Below are 20,177 nucleotides of genomic sequence, written 5' to 3'. Positions count from 1 at the left end.
AAAGCAAGATCTTAGGGAGGCGGTGGTCCTTCATCCTTGAGATGTGCCCTGCCCATCACAACGTGTTCTCAGCAACATGGCCTCAATACTCGTAACTGCTGCCTGTTCTAGAACAGGTGTATTGGTCACATAATCTGACCAGTGGATGTTTAAGATTGTACGGAGACAGCATTGATGGAAATGTTCTAGGAGTCGCAGGTGGTGGCGGTAGATGACCCAGGATTCGGAACCATATAAAAGAGTAGACAGCACAGTGGCTCTGTAAACACTGATCTTTGCCCTTTTCTTCAGGTGTTTGTTTCACCAGATTCTTTTATGGAGTTTTCCGAAGGCACTATATGCCTTTGCTGAGCTGTTGTCTATCTCTCTGTCAATCTTACCATCCAAGGAGATGAGGCTACCGAGGTAATTAAACTGCTGGACTGATTTAAACTGCTCAAAGGCTATTGTTAACACAATGATGGTAACTCACTGGGCTAAAGAGGTTCTGTTTGCTGTAGCATCCATCCAATGCACTCACATGGCCTGTTGTGAAGGGACCAGGATATCTCACCTTTTTATATTCTACACTTCAAAACATTTTTATGAAATATAGAAAGGTTGTCGTCTTTATGTTTTAGCTTGGGAAGCTAGAGACAAGAGAAAGTGAGTAGTTTGTCAAGGGATACCCATATGAGTAGCTGCAGTAGAGGAAGGTATTCATCCCATTTCCCAGAGACTCTCTTGCAGTCCTTGCTCGCAGGAAGGGTGTGGTTCTTCTCCTCACCTGGTGATGATGACGTCCTTCACTGAAAAAAGACTTTATATAGTGCCAGCTGGATAAAAATTTCCCCGGATATAACTCCACTGCTGCCACGAATGCTGTATGTCACCGTGGTTCACTGAGGACATACCTCAGATGAGTCTGGTTCGCAGATAAAAGTACTTTTCTAATAGACAAATATTTCATTTTGAATTCTAAAATCAAAACAAAATGTTGGTGATATTTACTTTTTATATCCAGAGTATTTGATGCAACAATCAAAGTTTTTTTTTTTCTTATTTGCATGCATTTTATGGTTATAGAAAAAGACTAAACAAAATATTGATCCAGAAATAAGTCCTTCTCATTAGATAGATTTCAGACTGGAGAAACTGAAATTAAATATCCTGAGCTTTTTTCAGAGAAAGAGAACCAGCACATTAAAATCCAGTGAGTACTAGCTATGGGTCAAGTGGAAAATTACAACTCGACTTTTATTATGTCAAACTTCCACTGCCTTTGCTAGCTAAAAACTGACAATATCATCTCTTCTCCTGAAAATGGTTGCAAGGCAGCAGAAATTGTGTAAAGGGATGTAACAGGCTCCCTCTGACTTAAGAGCAGAGAGTAACAAGGGCAGGTATTCTACGAGCTAGATTTTTTTGACAAGAACATTCTTCCTACCAACCTCCATCTCTACATCACAAAATAAAATGCTGGCATTAGCAGGCACCTTCCTATTTGTAATTCCTAACAATGTTAGACAAACTCTACTGCCTATTTGTCACCCCTAACCAGAGAGTTCTCACTGGAAATGAGTAAGATAAAAGGGTTTTGTTGTGTTTTCTTACCTCAGTGCTCATAGGCCAGTTACTCTTTTTGCTGGAATAGGAGAAAAGTAAATTGTTTCTCTAACTTCAGCTTTCATAACCCAGCAGCTAGTCAGTGATTTTCAGTAGATTTTGTTGTTGTTGGGTTTTTTGTTGCTGTTGTTTGGTTGTGGTGGGTTTTTTTGTTTTGTTTTGTTCTTTGTTTGGCTTTGTCTAGATGCCAGGGCTCTTTCTTGAATGGTCACCTTCTGTCAGGATGAGTCTCACTTTTGCACATTGGCACACAGGTTCACCCTGCCAAAGTGGTGGGATATTGGAGTGTTCCTGAGGTGTCAGTGAAAGCTGTGATATTAAAACCTTCTTAAATTCTGACATGAAATCTACGGGAAATCAGCTGTTTTGGCATATTAAAAAGTATGTTTGAATTAGAACTATAGGTTACATCATTTTTATCAAGCCTTTAGAAACATCCTGTTGACATTCTTAAGTAGCTATTTGTAAAACAATTATTTTCTGCCTTGAAATCTAACTTTTCTTTAAATAAACTTATACTTAAAAATAAACATTCATTACTTAATACTCTTCCCATCGTTAACTTTGTTTTTTACAATCATAAGTAGAGTGTCACTAATATGCAAAAATACTCTGGTATATCTTTAGATTTTTGCAACATGTGTAAGATTCACAGAACTAGTCATACATAGATTAAACAAAATGACAGGCTGGAATATAATTACCACTGAGGAAACAACTGCCTTGTTTTCCTTGGTGAGATACATAACAGAGCTTTATACATCTCTTAAATAATAGCTGGCATCAATTGCAGGGTGCAGTTTTGGACTGTACTCTTGCTTTTGAACCCTACAAGCAAAAAACTAATGCATTAACTTTGTATTTCCCCTGCTTGATTTCTCACCTCCAGCCACTGGGGTGAAAGCTTGCTACTTTCTTGACTGCCTGCTTGTAGCAGAGGCAGTGTCTGACAGCTCTGCTTGCTCAACTGTGCAGTTATTGGTGAGGGGGGAGGCACTGCTGAGCTCATCTCAGCTCTGTAACTGAGCAGAAGATCCCTGAAAAACCAAGGTAGTGAAAGAAATAGCATGAAAGCCTCCTTTCAAGGCAAACTGTGCATGTTAAAAGGTGGCCATGAGAATAGTTCCCCCTCATCACTACCAAGCCTCTTGCTGGTGACCTGGGGAGCCAGGCTTCTGCCAGGGTGACAACACCAGAGCACATGGCAATATGGGACTGTGTAAGGGGATGTATAGATATATATTGTACTTAATCAGAAAACATAGGTGTTTCTTTTCCTCCTACATCTTCAGTATGACTAGATGGATGGTTACAACCACTCCCTGAAATGCTTGTACATCATCATGAATGGAATTCTATTTTCTAGCAAGCAGCTGATTGTAGCTTCCTTCCAAACACCAAACACCTTCCACCAAACACCATTTCATATCTGCTCAGGCTAAACTATTTTCCTTCTGACATATCTCTGCTAACGTCTTCTCACGTTCCACAGAAGGTTCAAGTCTGACTTGTCAGCCTTTAAAATCCATCCTTTAATTTAACATCTGCACATAACTCTTGTCATATTTCCTTCCCGTCTTCAAGACAACAGAGACTACATCTTCCATGTCTTTCCATGATCCTTCTCTTTTATGCCTGCTACTGGAAGCCCCACCAAATAGTCAACATCTCTCGCATGAAGATCTCTGTCAAACTCTTCAGTAACAAATCCAAGAAAGGAAACAGTATTTCCTTTCTTACGTGCTTTTGTCATTCCTTGTTTTCATGGGGCAAAAGCTGATTACCGTTTAATGTTAAATTTATCTATCTCATGCCATGTTTCTAGTGGATGAAACTAATAAAAAGATAGAAGACACCAGAAAATATTAACTTTCATGGCTTCCTTGCTATCTACCTCTTCCTTTCTGAAAAGAAAGCTCTTGAAGTCCTTTGTGCTTTTCATAGCACTGGTGTTATTCTGCATGCTGCTTCTAAGACCTTCCTGCAGCTCCCCATCCTTCAGCACACTGGGATGACATTTCTACATCTGAAACAGCTACAATTATATATCAGCTCTCACTTCCTCCTGTCACCCTTGCTTGTCTCTCCATCTCACATCTATCAGCATTATTTTATTGTCTGTTATGCCAATAATTCAGTATTTAACCCATTCAGAAATATTTCCCCTTGAATTTAAAAACCTACTTCTTACTTCCTCTGCTGTGGTTTTGTTTGTTTGTTTGTTTGATTGATTGAGTCTTGGGGGTTTTTTTGTTTGTTTGATTGGTTGGTTTTTTTTTTTTTTTTGTTTGGTTTGGTTTTTTTGTTTGGTTTTTATTTGTTTCTTTGGGTTTTTTTTTTGTTGGGACACAATACTACCACCTTCTCCTCTGAATGTTTTGACTAAATTTGTTTCAATTGAAACACATTTTTAAAAGACACAGTGGTGGAGATGTGAAGGATAACAGATTAGAAGCTGAGACAGCAGACTATCCTTTGTCTCACAGGACAGTAAGCATTTGGAACTGGATATATGCTGAGCACACAAGGGTTTGTTTTTCCTTTTCATTAAAAGGAAAGCCATTATCTGTAGACTTGAGTGGCCATTTCTGTGTATGCAGTGGGAAATACCACTGACACTGAACTATCTTCTGGGAGAAACAAATAAAGACCTGCTGCTGGTGCATCCCATCTCCAAAAAACACTGTGGTTACTGAAAAGACTCAAGCTTGTTTAAGTGCATAAACAAGTGCATGTACCAAGGAGGTCTTTATACCAACTCAAAGAGATATCAAGGAAATATAGCTACTGGTACATAGGTACAAATACAGAAACCTGATAGAAGGAAGATAATCTTGGAGAATTGAAATAGCAATATATAAACTAGATGAGAGAATAGGTATTTAAGAATGGGTTGTTGCAGCAGGGGAAAGGTGCTATACATTAATGAAAGTCTGGAAGGAAATGAGTGAATTTGATCAATTGCCTACAATCTTTATCGATTCTTTCATGACGATTGCACAGGATCTCCAGCAGCTGCAACTTCAGACCTACAGGAAGGGCATACTATGAAACTATCCTATAATCACCCAGACCACCTGGACTGTGACTGCTTTTAGGGAGTTATTAAAGCATCCACAAAGGCAGAAAACGTTAATAAAGACAGGTCTCATTTCTCCCCTCTTCCTTCTGCACTGTGGTCACTGATGGGACATTATACTGAGGCTATATTTTTTAGCATAGTAGATATTTTAAAGCTACTATCTCTTGGAGCAGCTGGTTACAAAACTCATAAGCAGAGAAGCATGGTTTGATGTAGTCCTCATGGGATCAGCTCACAGGTCCTAGTCTGAAGCATTATTAAACAACAATCTTGTAATGCTGACTGTAATATATCCAGCAGCCATGTAGAACTGAGAAAAGCTCCCAGAAGACAGGAGAAAAACTCCTAGCCCCACAATCCAATATCTCTTACCTTTAAAATCCAAAACTGCATGAAAATGATATACTTTAATCAAAGGAAATGAAAAAGTCCTGGTAGGAGAATAAAATGATTGTAGGTGGCAGGGAGATTGTAAAAAAATATTGGATTAGAAGCCCATACTAAATATACTCCTATCCAAATGAATGAGTTCAAGGAACAGCCAGTTTAAGACATGAGTGTTAGTAATAAACATTTTCCAGCCATATCAGAAATAGCACACCTCTTAGAAGACTTGTAGGACCAAAAGTTAGTTGAGTCGTAAAAGGATTTCTCAATCATGATAAAGAAGAAACAGAAAAGCAAAGTGCAACGTTTCCATCAGCAGTCGGTGTGTCAGAGCCCGGGCTTGGTCTTACTCCCTCAGCCTTTCTTTACAGGAGAAAGAATAGGGGAACCATCTCAGTCAAAACTCTCAGCTAAAGATGTTTTAGGACAATTTAAAAAAAATCAATAGAGCACTGCCAGAGCTGATAGCATTTGCCCAGTGGATCTTAGATAATTCAGAATTGAGTTGTTCGTGCTCTCAGCTGTGGTGGATAACCTATCACTTAAATTGGCCTCAGTACAAGACGAAAGGAAAAGAGCACATAGAAGACAAGTTTTTAATAAGAACTCCTGGGAAATCTGAGAAATTATGGGCTAGGAAGTCGTATTTATGTACTGGGCATATTAGTAGAAGCTATAATAAATAATATTACTAGCAGTATACACAAATTATTAACATTTAGTAGGGGACAATTATTTTAGGTTTTGCAGGAAAAATTAACAGGTCTCAAGCCTGTTTCAGTACCTGGATAACTCTTTAAACTATTGCTTATCTCTAAGCTAGTTTATTTACTAGGCTTGAATTTCAGAAAAGCTTTTGATTGTATACCCATCTAAAAAGTTCTTAGAGAAAATAGATTACTATAGGGTAAAAGGGAAGGCCCTCTGCAAGAGTAATAGCTAGCTAAAAGACAGGAAAGAGGACAGGAAGAAATGGTGGGTTTCAAAAGTGCTGTGTTGGGACCTATATTGCTAGGTATTCATTCATACATGACCCAGAAAAAGGGTTACATAAAGTCATCCCAAAACATAAGTATATGTAAGTTTTCTGACTTTACAAAACTATTTATGGTAGTTTAAAATAAAACTGATCATAAAGATCTACAGAATTATATTGAACTAAATAATTGTTGACAACTGCAAAGAAATGCACTTACTAAAAATAAACCTGGCATTAACTATTACTTTGCAAAAAGATGGATCAGATTTATTGTGGGTTGTTTTATGAAAATGTCATATAGTACTCACTATAATTTAAAACGAAAGCACATGATTAAGTACTATCAGGCAAGGACTAGAGATCCAGCATTTAAAGGTCATCATAATAGCACATAAACTCATCACATTCCTGCATTCTGGGGTTTGGTTACTTCACCTCTAAGATACAGAGACAAACAAGAGCAAGGAGAATGATCAAAAGTGTGGCATGGTTTTCAAGCAAGATAAACCAAAGCACACCAAAGGTAATTAGTCTGCAACAGGTTCAAAACAAGCACATCAAGCTTTTTCAAACCACACAACAAATAAATACGTTGCCAAAAAAGTCTTAGATACCAAAGTACGAGTACGTTTGACAGCAGATTAAATGAAAATAGAAAAAAGGTGTCCAATAAAGCTTCACAAGACAAAGATGCAGGTGCCATGCCTTGTTCAGGAAGTCTCTAATCTGCAGCTTTCTGTAAGCAAAGAAGATAACTAAAGAAATATCACGTCTTCCTCTTATACTCCATAAATAACCAACACTTAGGATCAAGGTAGATACAATTTTCTGAACCCAGTTCAGGTGTTCTTACGTTCTAAGGTGTGCAGACAATCAAACTGTGGAGGACACACCTCAGAAAAGGTTGTGACGAGTTTTTCTATAATGACAAATTATGGCTCCCACTGAAATTCATGCAATGTTTCTGAAAGCAGGAGCTACTCAGAGGGTCTAACACAGTGGATGTCAAGCAACTTCACATGCTGTTATTCCAAGTGTCCAGTGAAAAGTTATTTAGGAATGTTTTTACACACAAGTAATAACACACACTTGTGCAGACTATTCCTTCTAGAAACATAGAAGTATTTGATTAATAGCACAGCACTATTTTGACTGTATTCAGTTCATTACACTTAAACAGCTGCTGCCATAATTCCTTCATGCAAATATTTGCTTCTTGACATTCATGCTCCTCATTAAACACCAAGATTGAGGAACATCTGGCACTAAACCTTCTTTTTTAAAAATGATTCTGTAGAAGACTTATTAAGACTTATTTCTGTTAGTTTTCTAAACTCCTTTTGCTAAAGATCAGTGACTTTTTAAAAGAAAAAAATTATGTCATGTCTTCTGAATACCCACTTTATATACTCATAAACATTCTCAGCCCAAAATGAATCCAGGATCATAATCAGTTTACTTCTTTGCTCAGCCATGGACAATTTTTTCAAATCTATAAATGTCAGCATTCTGTATGATGATTCAAACTCTTGATGGATCTGAAACTGTCAGCCACAGACTGCAACATGGAAGTTATTGCAAAGATTTATTTTTATTCTCCTTTTTACACTGGCCTCAGTTTTTGTCTTGTGGTTGAGTAATTAACTTCACCCAGACCACAGGTTTTCCCATTCATTCCCTTTGTTCCTTTATCCTCACTTGCAGGCATTTGCTGTTTGCAGGAAGAGAGGCCGCATCCTCCACTGTGGATCTTACTCAAGGAAAGCCTCATACAGTGCTCAGTGCTCCCCACAAACTGGTGCTCTATCCGGGTGGTCTCCCAAGCGCTGGTAGTTGTCCCACAGAATGGGAGTAGTTTTTCACATTTTCAGTTAAAAGTTTGGTGATGAGAAAGCCCAGTAGTCTGTAAGAGATCTTGAGTGCTGAGGACAACACACTCCTAAAGAGGGGCAATGTGTAAGTGCTGCTCTTGATTACCGGCTCAGACATTCTTCATGACTGACACTGCAGTTTTCTGACCTCAGTTTCAAAGTTCAGATCAAGGAATCAGACCTGGACTTAACTTTCTATTTCGTCTTAGGCTTCTATAAATACACTGGCTTTGCAAATGTAGGCAGTACAGTCATGCCAAATGCTTTCACAAATCTTCCATTCTATTTCAACTATTAAAAATTATTTTGTTTTGTTTCATAAAGTAGGATATTTATTTTTAACATGACTACAATGATGAAACATCTACGTATGTATATAGCTCTGGTCCTTCAGAAACATCCAGAAATAAAACCATACTGAGCTCTAGCCTAGTTTCAGTGACTGCTCAGAGTTCATGCTTCCCTCCAGCTAAAGCAATGCCCAAGACCCATCTATTTCCCTGCTGGGTGCAACACCTCCCTTGAAAGGGGGTGCTGACTTGGTGACCAGTATTCTTCAAAATGTTTAACTATCTGTACAGTGTAGAGCAGTTGCATAAGGAACCAGTAAGAGTGTCATGCCTCCTGCCCAGGGTACCCAGTTATGAGGTGACAAATAATGGGAGCGAGTCAAACTTCGTACCCTTCTGCTGTGCTCTGGGCAGTGCTGGGACATCTGAGACACCAGTAGGTGGATGAGAATTTGTTTCCTCAGCCACTTTTTGGAGAACTGTATCGCCTCTGCCTTGTCTCACAAACATTATTTACTATGAGATTTCAGCTAAATTCATAATAATCTATAGGTATTTGGGAGACACAAATCAGTTGAAAAGGAGGGTTCTGTGGGATTTATGCTTTTCTGGAGAAGCATTTTGGTGACCAGAACCTTGCTACAATTGCTGCAGCTGCTGCCACACATCTTCCTTTGGGGATAGTCATGAGAAGAGCAGATGTAGTTACTCATTAGGCTGATGACTTTCCAAGGCAGGAAAAGCAAGAGATCCCTCAGTGACCTGGCACTGCAAATCCTTCACCTAGAGCGTGTTTCCGGATTACAGCTGAAGCAGGTAAAGCTCCACTGCACAGGTGCCAGCACAGGTTCGTATTGTGGCTGCAGATTACAGGGTTATACAATCCTCGCTGGCACTATTTTTATGATGTGAACTAGGATTCGACTCTTGCCATCTGAAACACTGCAGTGTAACACAGTGGTATAACTTTTGGTTACTTGGCTCTATATAGCTCTGTTTAGCAAAAGTTTATAAATAACCGTGAACAAATAGACTTACAAAATTGTCATCAGCAAATTACCCATTCTTTGCCTCTTGCTATGAGACCATTAAAAATATTTTAGATATTTATAAAAAAGCTTCCCTCTTTCATGAGAGATGAATAGAATTTTCTGAAGTGTTGATCTGTACTCTTGCATGTTTATTGAATACATTTGGCATGTGAGTATTTATAGGCATTCCATAGATATCTGTAAACGTCTTGTACAAAAGATATTTCAAATCTGAAATGTATGATACGTATTACACTTATGTTGAGCTTACAGACAAATAATTTTTTATTGAAAGCAAAAAATTTTGCATTGAGTTGTACCTCTCCCAAAAAGGCATACCTCTCCACAAGAGAAATAGTTTCAAATGAAACCCTGGATATTGCTAACACCATTCCCTTATATCTTCCTTAGAGAAAATGTGAAAACTGTTCTTCTAATCCCAAAGGTCTTAAGAATTAATACCTGAAAATACTCACTGACAAGCACACTGAAGGCTGGGGTCAGCCACTGTACTGCCTGTACCAGGCATCTGACGCACCCAGAGACTTGAAGGCAGACTCACAGCAGTTTCTTGGAGGATAAATGGTTGAGCTGTGACCCTTCGACAAATCCTCAAGCCCTGAGCATTCCCCTGATCACTCAAAAGAGACGTGAAAGTCCCCAGATGCACACACAGCTTGAACTGTGAGTTATAAACAACAAAGACTTGCCACAAAGCTGTTCAGAGAAATACTGATAAACTTTCTGGACCTTGGATTGCTTATTAGGAGTTGATTTGCCAGAGACTCCAAGTCTTAAATAAGAACATCCAGGATTTTAAAGATAAACAGTGAAGGTTGAAACAATTTATAAAAGAAAATGCACAAACTGGTTTAGTATTCTTGGTATCTTGTAAGGTGTTAGTTTTAAAAACAGGAACAATATTTTTGTTGAACTCTAAAAGAAACTAAAAAGTTTTGAATTTGAAGACCTAGATTCCAGGTGAATTTATAGAGCAGTTTGCAAGAAAAAAAGAATAATTGCCATTATTTGTGAAAATTTCTGGACTGTACCAGTGTGAATCTGTCCTGGGCATTTCTTTGATGGGGAAAAATATTTTTCCATAACGTGTCCTGTACTGGTGGTTTTTTTTGTGCAGCCTCTTTGTAAGTAAATTAGCAAGCTTTTTCTGAGATAGATAGGGTTGTGAATGTGCAGAGGAGAAGATGGTGGAGGTATGGAAGGGGTCTTTGAAGACCAAGATACTTATAGAGGATGTAAGGCCATTTCTTCCATCATGAGTCCCATGGAAAGTCTATGAAAATTAGCATAGAGGAGCAAAACAACATAGAGAAGCTGCAGCGGAGCTGCCTCTGTGACTGTGGTGCCAGCAAAAATTGCTGCCTCATGATGCCTATAAATTTCCTAATATTAGAAGGGGCTGGAAATCAAGGTAGTAACATCAGGCAAGTAGAAGCTGGTACAGAAGCTTTTTCTGTTGCACTGTCTCTGAGAGGAGCTTTCTTTAATCGTATTATGGTAAACCCAGCATCAGGTCTTTCCCTTATGTTGTTTTGACAAGAGAAGGGAACTGGCACGAAGGCTGTATCTATATTAATGAATTAACCAGCAGTGGGAGCGCTCAGAGGCCATGGATGTCTGCCCTGCTTGTCAGCATGACTTTAGCCTGGGCCAGCCAGCACTTTTTGAAACACCTCCTGAGCCTGATTTGGCATTAGCACAGGACCAGTCTGAAGAGAAAACATGAAGGTATTCCCACAACTTTGTGTTCTCTAAAACACAACCAAAACCTATAGAAGTATTTTCTCTGCCTCTGGTTCTCTGCCTGACTTTTTTTTATTTTTGACCACTGTCAGCAATTCTATTACACAGCTATTATCCCCATAAACATTCTGCAGATGCCAGAAAGAAATGAGCTATTAAATATCAGTCATTAAGATATAATTCTGTCAGATTATTTATTCTGGATTTACTGCAAGTCTGATGGATAACTAGACACAAAGTTATCCACAAGTGCCATCTTACCAGTGCCTCTTAACAGCATCTTATTTCAAGAGTTACTTTTTACTGCATTATCAACATTTCTCAAAAACTCCATTGAATTTTATTTTCTTCTCTATTTCCTTTCTCCCATTAAAAGGGAAGTATTACAGCTTTATTTAAAGTTTCAGATCAGAGGGCCAGCTGCTTGCAGAGGCCTCAGACACACCTAGATTAAACTTTGCAGCACATGTGGTGATGAAAATGCTGCAGTTAGCAGCAGGTTGTGCAGGTGGGCTCTCAGGATGAGGAACTTGGTGTGGAGCAGCTACTGGGATGGCACTGCCTCAGCTCTATAACCTGAAGTACATCTGAGTGCTCATTTACTGACCTGTTGAATTTCATCTCTGAACGTACTTTGGATTATTTTGGAGGTCTGGAGGTGCCTGTGGAACAGGAGAGGACTTAACAAATAATTAATACTTAATTAATTTTTTTCCCTCAATGAGTAGGCCTGTGGCTAACAAGGTTTTATTAAACACAAGCTCTAAAAATATTCAAATTAGTGAAATATACCTTGGCAGAAATTTATATGTCATGTTCTCAAGCCACCAAAATATTAAGTACATAATTTACAAAATGATGTTGTCTAAGCTCCACCAAATTCACACAAACAAAAACTCCTTGGCTTTGAACAGCACTGAACAACTTCACATTCTGTCTTACTCAGCAAGTAAATTTAATTTTGAAGGTAAAATGGGAGAGGCTGACCAAAATCATATTCACATTAATTCTTCTTCAGGCTTACTATGGCACTGGTTGAAATTGTTGTGTTGAAGACAAAATGAGCCACTTATTTCCACATGTAAGGTCCATCTCCAGTAGCACCAGGCAGGATGGGTACCACTGCCAGAGCTGTGAGGCTTCACTGTCTCCCCCAAGAAATGCTGACACCAGTTTCTAACACAAGCAGGTTTGTCCTAGATGTTTACTGTGAGAACTGTAGCACTGTCCTTGTCACAGAAAAGCAGCTCCTTGTCCCACCATTGCAATACTGTTGCTGTTCTCAGGTGCTGCTGTGGAGGGATTTATTGGCCAAATAAAAAGATAGGACCTAAAGAGTTACAATAACACACTACATTCACTACTAGACACCAGAATTTCAATTGCCAGCACTTTTTGATGCTTTTAATTGGAAATCTCATAAGTAATTCACTCTTTTTAACACTTTCTAATGAATACTGAACAAAACTAAAACCAAAACCAAGTTGAGTACAATGCTCATTTCTTAGGCTAGAAACCCAGGTGGAATCAGACATCAGTCTCCTCTCTTCCAGGTCAAAGAAACAAAGAGAAATTCAGCATATGGTCCTGTGGGCAAACATCATGGCCCCAAAGTTGTATCATTTAATCCATATGCAGTTTAAAACACTAAGACAGGGATTCATAAACAAATTCATAAGTGCTTACATCCCTGTAACCGAGATGATATGTAATCCTAAGACTAGGATGGCAGCACCTGCGGTACTGAGTAGTGGATGCTGTTTGTAAGGTATGAACAGGAGGTGCTCAAGTATCTCAGTGCAACACTGGGCAAGGAGTTTCTGAGAAAATGGTACTCAGGGCTTGAAAACATTTCCTGAACTTAATACTTCAAATTTGTCTTTGATATGCACAAATAGCATAGTTTCCTTTGAAGATGTATCTGAAGTGCACCTCACACAGTGCCTGTGTGAATCCTCTCCTACATGTATAGATCTATTCTTCAAAAATGTGTGTTGTTTTAAATCTTGACCTGAATTTTCAGGCTCCAGAACCAAGCTTCTCCTTTTAGCCAAGACATAGTACAACAGTTTCAGGTTACAAAAGTTCATATCTGCTTAGAAACATACTAAAATCAAAGTCATCACATAAAGCAAGGTTAAACTAAGACAGAAATCTGTCTGGCAGGTGAAAGACTGCTGCTTTATTCACTAAGCCTTATAATCTTTTAACTTGCAGTTCACTGCCAAAGAAGATTATGGAAGAACTCCAGCCCATATCCAAGTGTTACAAGTCTATATTTGGTACCACATTGAACTTCTGTAATGAAGGTTGAAAAAGATTGCCAAGCATGAAAGATTACCAAGTAGTTTGATAGACAAGTAGCAGAGCTTCATATCGGAAGATGTGAAAAAACAAGTTTGTACATTTATCAGTATCAACACAGACCCTTTCCTAGCTCTTTCCTATCATGGTTCAAAGCTCAGTGCTGTTTCTGAGCTGTCTCAACTGAATTAAAACTAAAATGCTGAACAAATGATTTAAATGCAGATTTTGATTTCCAAAATTTGACGACAGGAAATTTTTAACAATTTTTTTATTAATTCATTAATAATTACCTTGATTGGTATACACACACAGAGTCTCTGTGGACTTCTTCAGTAGCTCATTGACTGGCCTCAGGAGTCTGCCTGGGTGCCCTTTTGCCTCACGCAACAAAACATGCTTGTGTGAGAAGAGCTGGAAAAGGGTGGAAGTCTAGCCCACAATTTACATGCACGTTACCCTTTTGGTAACAACAAAGTGACACTAGAAGTCCTTTAAAACCCCAAAAGGCCCTTCCTGTAACCAGATTACTGGAGTGGACTCAGTATTTTGGAATGGGCTGAAGTAATAGAGAAAGGTGAATCACTACCAGAGGAGGTAGACTCAGGATTACCTCTAAAACAGCCCAGCTACAGGCTGACACATTTTCTGAGAAAAATCACAGCTTTTTTAATTGTTATTTTTAAAAGCATGAGCATGGTGGGCCTTCTGCTACTACTTGTAATCATGAGGAGGAATGGCTGACCATCTTCTACAGGGTGCAAAGGATGTAGTAACATGTGTGTACATATACTCTCACGAATGTATTTTGTGGGCTAGAAAGGAAACCTAGGGATAGATTAGGAAAGGATTATAGCAAATGTTACTGCTAACTGGGTGATATCTGGTGTTAGTCCTCAAAAAAAGATATTTTCCTCTTCTGCCATATTTTCTCTGTAAATGCACAAGTAAACAAATTAAACCTGAAATAATTACAGATATTAAAAAAATGGATTATTACGTAGGATTATTGTTCAAGTGCAAAACTTGATCCAACTATTCACATAGGTTTTCCTCTCATGAGAAATCTATCTAGGTAAAACAAATCCAAACAGCTTAAATATTCAGATATCACTTTACTATCAAGTGTTTCACAAGGAATTTCTGATCTGCAGTATAAAACGCTCTAAAACATTGATCAATAATTTAAAACACACAAAGGCAAACTGCAAGCTCTACCATGACAAGTTATAAAGGGAAAGGTGGTTAATTTGGAAAAATATGTCACATCAACCATTATTCCCTACAATTACAGTAGAATCAAATAGATCAGAAATTTATAACAATGCACCTTCCTATCTCAATGCCTCTGGAACATTAGTTTTAACAGCAGGGAGCCCTGGCAGAATAAGTATCTGCTGCATGCACAAAAGAATTTGACCACTATCCAAACGCACATACATAGAAGTTCCTGCTTTATAAAACATTTTGATTGAAGACTTATTTGCTCTTTAACTTGCAAGTATCACACAAGCGAATATTTGCCACTTCAGCCAAGAGTAGCAGAAATTTAATTCCCTCATCTCGTTGTCCTCTTCTCCACCCAACCTTGAGTGAAGTCGAAACCTTGGTTATGAACCCAAGTCAAAGGATGGGAGCTGAAGCCAGGCTGCCAAGCAGTGCCATCTAGGGGTAAACCATCGGGATTGTATCTTCTGCGTTACTCGAGCTAGAGACCAGATCTCTAGTTGCTGTAGGATAAAACACATCAGGGCTTGTGTCCCCTAAAGTTGATTTGGTTTTCCAGCTCTGTAAGATGGCCTTAAAAAAAAAATCAAAAAAACACTTAAGTCCTTACAGCTTCATGTCTGTGATAACACCTCCATGAAGTCCTATAAAGATCTCTGTTGTACTTTAGTGGGATTGCTAATGATACCATTGTTCGTTCTGAGTTATTTGCTTTTTTCTTTTTAATTCTGTCTCTGTAATAAAACTGTGCTTTGATTAATGCATCTGATAGGTCAAAAAGGTCTGAGGGGATTTTGATAAAAGTTTGTATTACTGGCCATACAGGTAGAAAAACAATAAAATAAGAGATCTAGTAGGACATCCAGGAACTAAGTGATGATGATGTGAAGCTTCTTTAGGCAGCTGAGTGAGTGCTGTGATGTGTGCTGGGAGAAGGCAAGTTATTGCAATAATCAAGACTTGGTGCAGCTACCTACTCAGTTTCTTAATTTGCAACATTAATAACACGAAAGCTGCAAAGATGCTGATATGTGTAATGCAAAAAATAACTTTTGTTAAGGTCTACTCTAGCTCAACTATACAAGCCATAGCTGAAATAATGGTTCTTTCACTTGAAAAAGTGTATCAAGATGCAGAAAAGATCAATACACAAGGGAGTCTTTTATCTTGACATGATAAGGAGGTTAAAGAAAGGGAAATTTTGTAAACTCCTCCTTGCAACGATGAATTGATATAAGAAGAGATTAAGTGAGTAGCCCAAGATTATTTAGGAAAGTCAATGTCAGAGCCAGGAAACAAAATTAAATAAGGAAGCAAAACAAAATACAGAGTTGGTAGTTTGAAGAATTCAAACCAGAACCCAGGAGGCATGTTTTTGGGGAAAGTAATTGAAGCACTGGAAAAACTGACTGAGGTTGGTCTTGGATTCACTGTCGTGTTTGAGTGCATCACACTTGGATGGGAAGTCCTTCATAGAAGATGTGACTCCCCAGGAAGCTGGCCAGGTGTAAATACCACTCACTGGTTTGCAGAGGCAAACCTCTGTTGCTCTGCACTTTGAGAAGGTCTCTGGCCTGTGCTGGGCAGGAGTACATGCAAGTTTATCATGATTGCCATATCTAACCTTAGCCTTGAGGAATCAGAAGACCCTTCTCTGTCACAACAATGCCAGATGATTCTTCTCAGAATATTAAACATGCTAATAATCAGTCAGTTACTTAGTAGCCTAATGATGGATTAGGTACTTATTGCTGAAAATCTTGGCCAGTTCTTGCTGCAGACAGAAGTGACCACAGCTACCCCTTCCCTTTACTACTTGGAACTGATGATACACTGTGCCAGCAGCATTCTAGGCCTCATGGGAATGTGGGGATTTCCTGGGATGCCACAGGAGAAGAGCAGACTGACAGCTTCAGCAAATCCCTGCTCTGTACTGCTATGAAGAACTGCAGAAGATGCAGGAGAGCTTGGAATGGAATAGCTGATCTTCTGAAAAAAAGAAGTGAGCTGTATTAGGACCAGCCTGTGAAGGACAGATGCACACAAGGCACACACTGTGATGTCCGGAGTCTGCTGCTCCTGCTGTGGGCTGCAAACACTGCCACAGCACAGCTGCTTTCCCTGCAGCTCACTCCAAAGCCTTGCTGGCTGGGAGGAAGTACACTCTTGGTATTAGTGTGGAAATCTGTGGCCTGTGATACAGAAGCTCGTTGAGATTATCACAGCTGTCCCTGCCTGCATTAAAATACATTAAGCCACTAGGTTGTCTAGTTCTCCGGCCTGAATTCCTGCATCACTTACCATGAGAGCAAAACCCACCATGTGTAAGTAATGATTGTAATTCCTGCTTCTGTGTTTTGGTGACTTTTCACAATATGAAACTGTACTGAATAATTCATTATAGATATTAACTGTAATACTATTATACTTTTCAAATAAAATTAAATGCTGAACAGTGTAATATACAATTATATGTGGTATGCTTTTTCTACTTAACTTCTGACTTAGGTAATAAAAGGTACAGGGAAAAAATCAATGAAAAACATAAGGAAGTCTGTTTGAAATCAGAGGCAGACAATTTGTGAATCTTGTGAATTTTGGCTTCTGAAAGAAGTCGATTTTGAAATACTTTTTTTTTTTTTTTTTTTTTTTTTGTGTCAGACTGAAAAAACTTTCCACAAAGCAACGAAAAGAAGGAACTAGAATTTTTAGCCCCTCATTTGGATCAAGGGGGATCATGCTGCATTACATGCCTAGTGTCTCTTTGAAAGCTTGTGGTGAATTGCAGTGGTCTGAATCTTTAACCTTGAATTAACACAATCTTCACTTCCAGGTGATTGCCTAATACTTCTGAAATGCAATGAAGAGACTCTCCTTCCTCTGCTGTGAGTGGTACAAATTCAACAAGGAATGATAGCAAAAAGAAACAAAAAAGAAAGATAGCAAAAAGGTGGCAGCTCTCCTGGCTACATCCCAAGTCTCTTGATGGAGTTACTGAAGGAACCAGGCTCCTGCAGTGGGGAAAAGAAGAAAAACTGAGGAAGAGGAAAAAATGAAAAAGAAAACATTTATGAGTGTGATGCTACAAGGCACCTGTCTAGAGGGATATATGGATATGTGGTCTCAGAAATGAGGCAGTGCCAAGACTGCTCCAGTATATAATTTGAAAGGAGAAACTTTGTCAGGATGTTAACAAGAATGATGGCCACAATGTACAGTGGGCTATGACTGTAATCTGTTGGTAACTGCTTCTCTGGGAGGGAACAAGGAGGAAGGAGAGTACATGTTTCCCCAATGGTGTATTGTTATCAACAGATGTTGATTAATCAACGTTTGTGGGTTTACAAAAAGCTAAGATCAGCATCTCTCGAGAACTTCAAATAGCTCCTTGTGATTGAATTTAAATAAGGAGATGTTTTGTTAGCTTAGTTTTGAATTTTTAGCATTTTGACTTAGTTAGCAGTTAGGTATGTAGGAGCAGTGTGCATTTCAGGCTGGAGAATCTGTAGTGCCATAATTGAAAAATGAAATCAAATCATTCTTAACAGGCTTGAGAGCTCACCTGGTAAGAGATTTGGGTTTAATACAGACTTACATGCTTTGAAGCTTTTACATAGATTAGCAAGACTTAAAGCTCATCTCTCTCACCATAGTGTGTTAGTCTTCTGAGTTAGGTCAGTCTCCCTCAGAGACTGAGAAAGAGAAGATCACAACTAGATACTTAAAGCATTAAAGGCCTTAGCACAATAGCAAAAAATGGGATTAGAGCAAACATTGACAACTTCAGCCAAAAAGTCCTAGCAGACACATAGGCCTAGTGGAAAGGAGATCTAAATTTTTATATCCTGCATTTCCAGGTATGGCTCACCTGAAGGACTCAGGAAGATCTCATCCCTGCCTCATTTTGCCCCAGCCATGTCCTAGTGCCATGTAGAAGCAAGCCTGGACATGCACTGAACTCTACAAATCATCCTCCTTGATCCCCACGGATTGGAAATTCAAACAAAACAGAGCAAGGAAGTGTGTGTGTGGCCCCACAAGCAGGATGAGCAGGAGATATGCTGCAAGGGCAATACTGCCCTTCACATCTGCCACACAGATGGGCACAGCAACATCCTCCTGCCAGGACAGGTACCTCTCACATCTTCACATATTCATCTAAGATACATCTTTATTTCTAGCCTGATCGCTGAGTGTTTAGTGTAATTTTAAGCTATGGAATGCCATTCTGGCATATCAGGGCTAGGGGACAGTTACCCTGCCCTAGTGATTGAGACAGGTTTGTCAAAGCTACAGGATCTGAGGAGTACAAGACTACATCTACTGCTGCAGACTTGGTCCTATACTCCCCAAAAGAACTAGGTATTTCTGTCAGGCACTTCACTGAGCCACCTGCACTCCAAATGTGCACACATCTTCAGCATAAACACTTTTTGTGTTACAAAGGTGTGCTTGGTAATTGCACAAATACATGTGCCCTGCTTCTGTAAAAACTAAAATCCTGTCACCACATGGAAAAACTACAATTGGTTTCAAGAAAGACAGATGACCCTGACATTCAGAGTCCATCATTAAAGCAAATTAAAAATCCACCAAACAGTAGGATAGTACTATGCCCACTACTCTGATTGCTTGATTCAGAACTGTATACTCACTGAGAATTCTTCCATTACAAGCCAGTGCAGAATAAAGAATTTTCAGAGCTCATTCAATGAATAGAGATAAAAACATGTCAGCTAATATAAAATTATTGATTGTCCCTTTTGCACTGACCTGACATTTACTGAAAGAATTTTGTCACAGGGGGATTGCACAGAGCTTTTGTCTATTTCAAAACTTGCACCCTCATGTACAACATTGTATATGAAATGAATAGCTTAGGAAGGAGAGTAGAAAATTCTTTCTTTCCTGTCTTATATCATGAAGATCTTGAAGACACTTCATTAAGCTGGAGGAAGGGCGCATTTAAAATGTATAGAGAATATGTATAGAGAATATGTCAAGATATATACGTATGTATGCATAAAAATTTATCAGAGCTAAATATATTATGGGTAAACTTCACAGAATAGCGCATTATATATAATAGAATATATAATATATATTACAAAACATATATGTACATGTGCTTATCTATAAATTACACCAGAGCCTGCCACAAGTTAGGCAGGACGTGGCCTAATGATTCAGATTTCCTCATACATGCCTGCTTTGAAGGTTTGAACACTGAAAATTAATCTCCACAGAAATGGCTGCTGTCGGATGCAGAAACCTGCTCTGTTTGGATCTTGTGACTGGCTGAGGATTACTCTACCTTGCCTATTCTGCTGTTGTGCAAAAGTACTGATAAAATGTTAAATTCAACACAATCGGCATGCCTTGGATGTTGCAAAAAGAGCTGTAAAAAAGCACTCAAAGTGTTCTCAAGGGAATTTATATATTAGTGCCTCCGGTAAGAAAGTTTCATGAACTATTTTCTGCCTTGGTATTGACATGAGGCAGAGCAAGGGTCCTTGTATTGTCCTAGCAGAGTTCTGCTTTGAGCTGTGTAACAGCTCCTATCTACAGAGCAAAAAACCAATATTATTTTATTTATTAGAAGTGTACTGTATTTACATATTGTACACAGGTCATGGG

This window comes from Pseudopipra pipra, chromosome 1 (assembly GCF_036250125.1).
Source record: "Pseudopipra pipra isolate bDixPip1 chromosome 1, bDixPip1.hap1, whole genome shotgun sequence".
Taxonomy (NCBI): domain Eukaryota; kingdom Metazoa; phylum Chordata; class Aves; order Passeriformes; family Pipridae; genus Pseudopipra; species Pseudopipra pipra.
Note: the sequence above shows the minus strand (reverse complement) of the source record.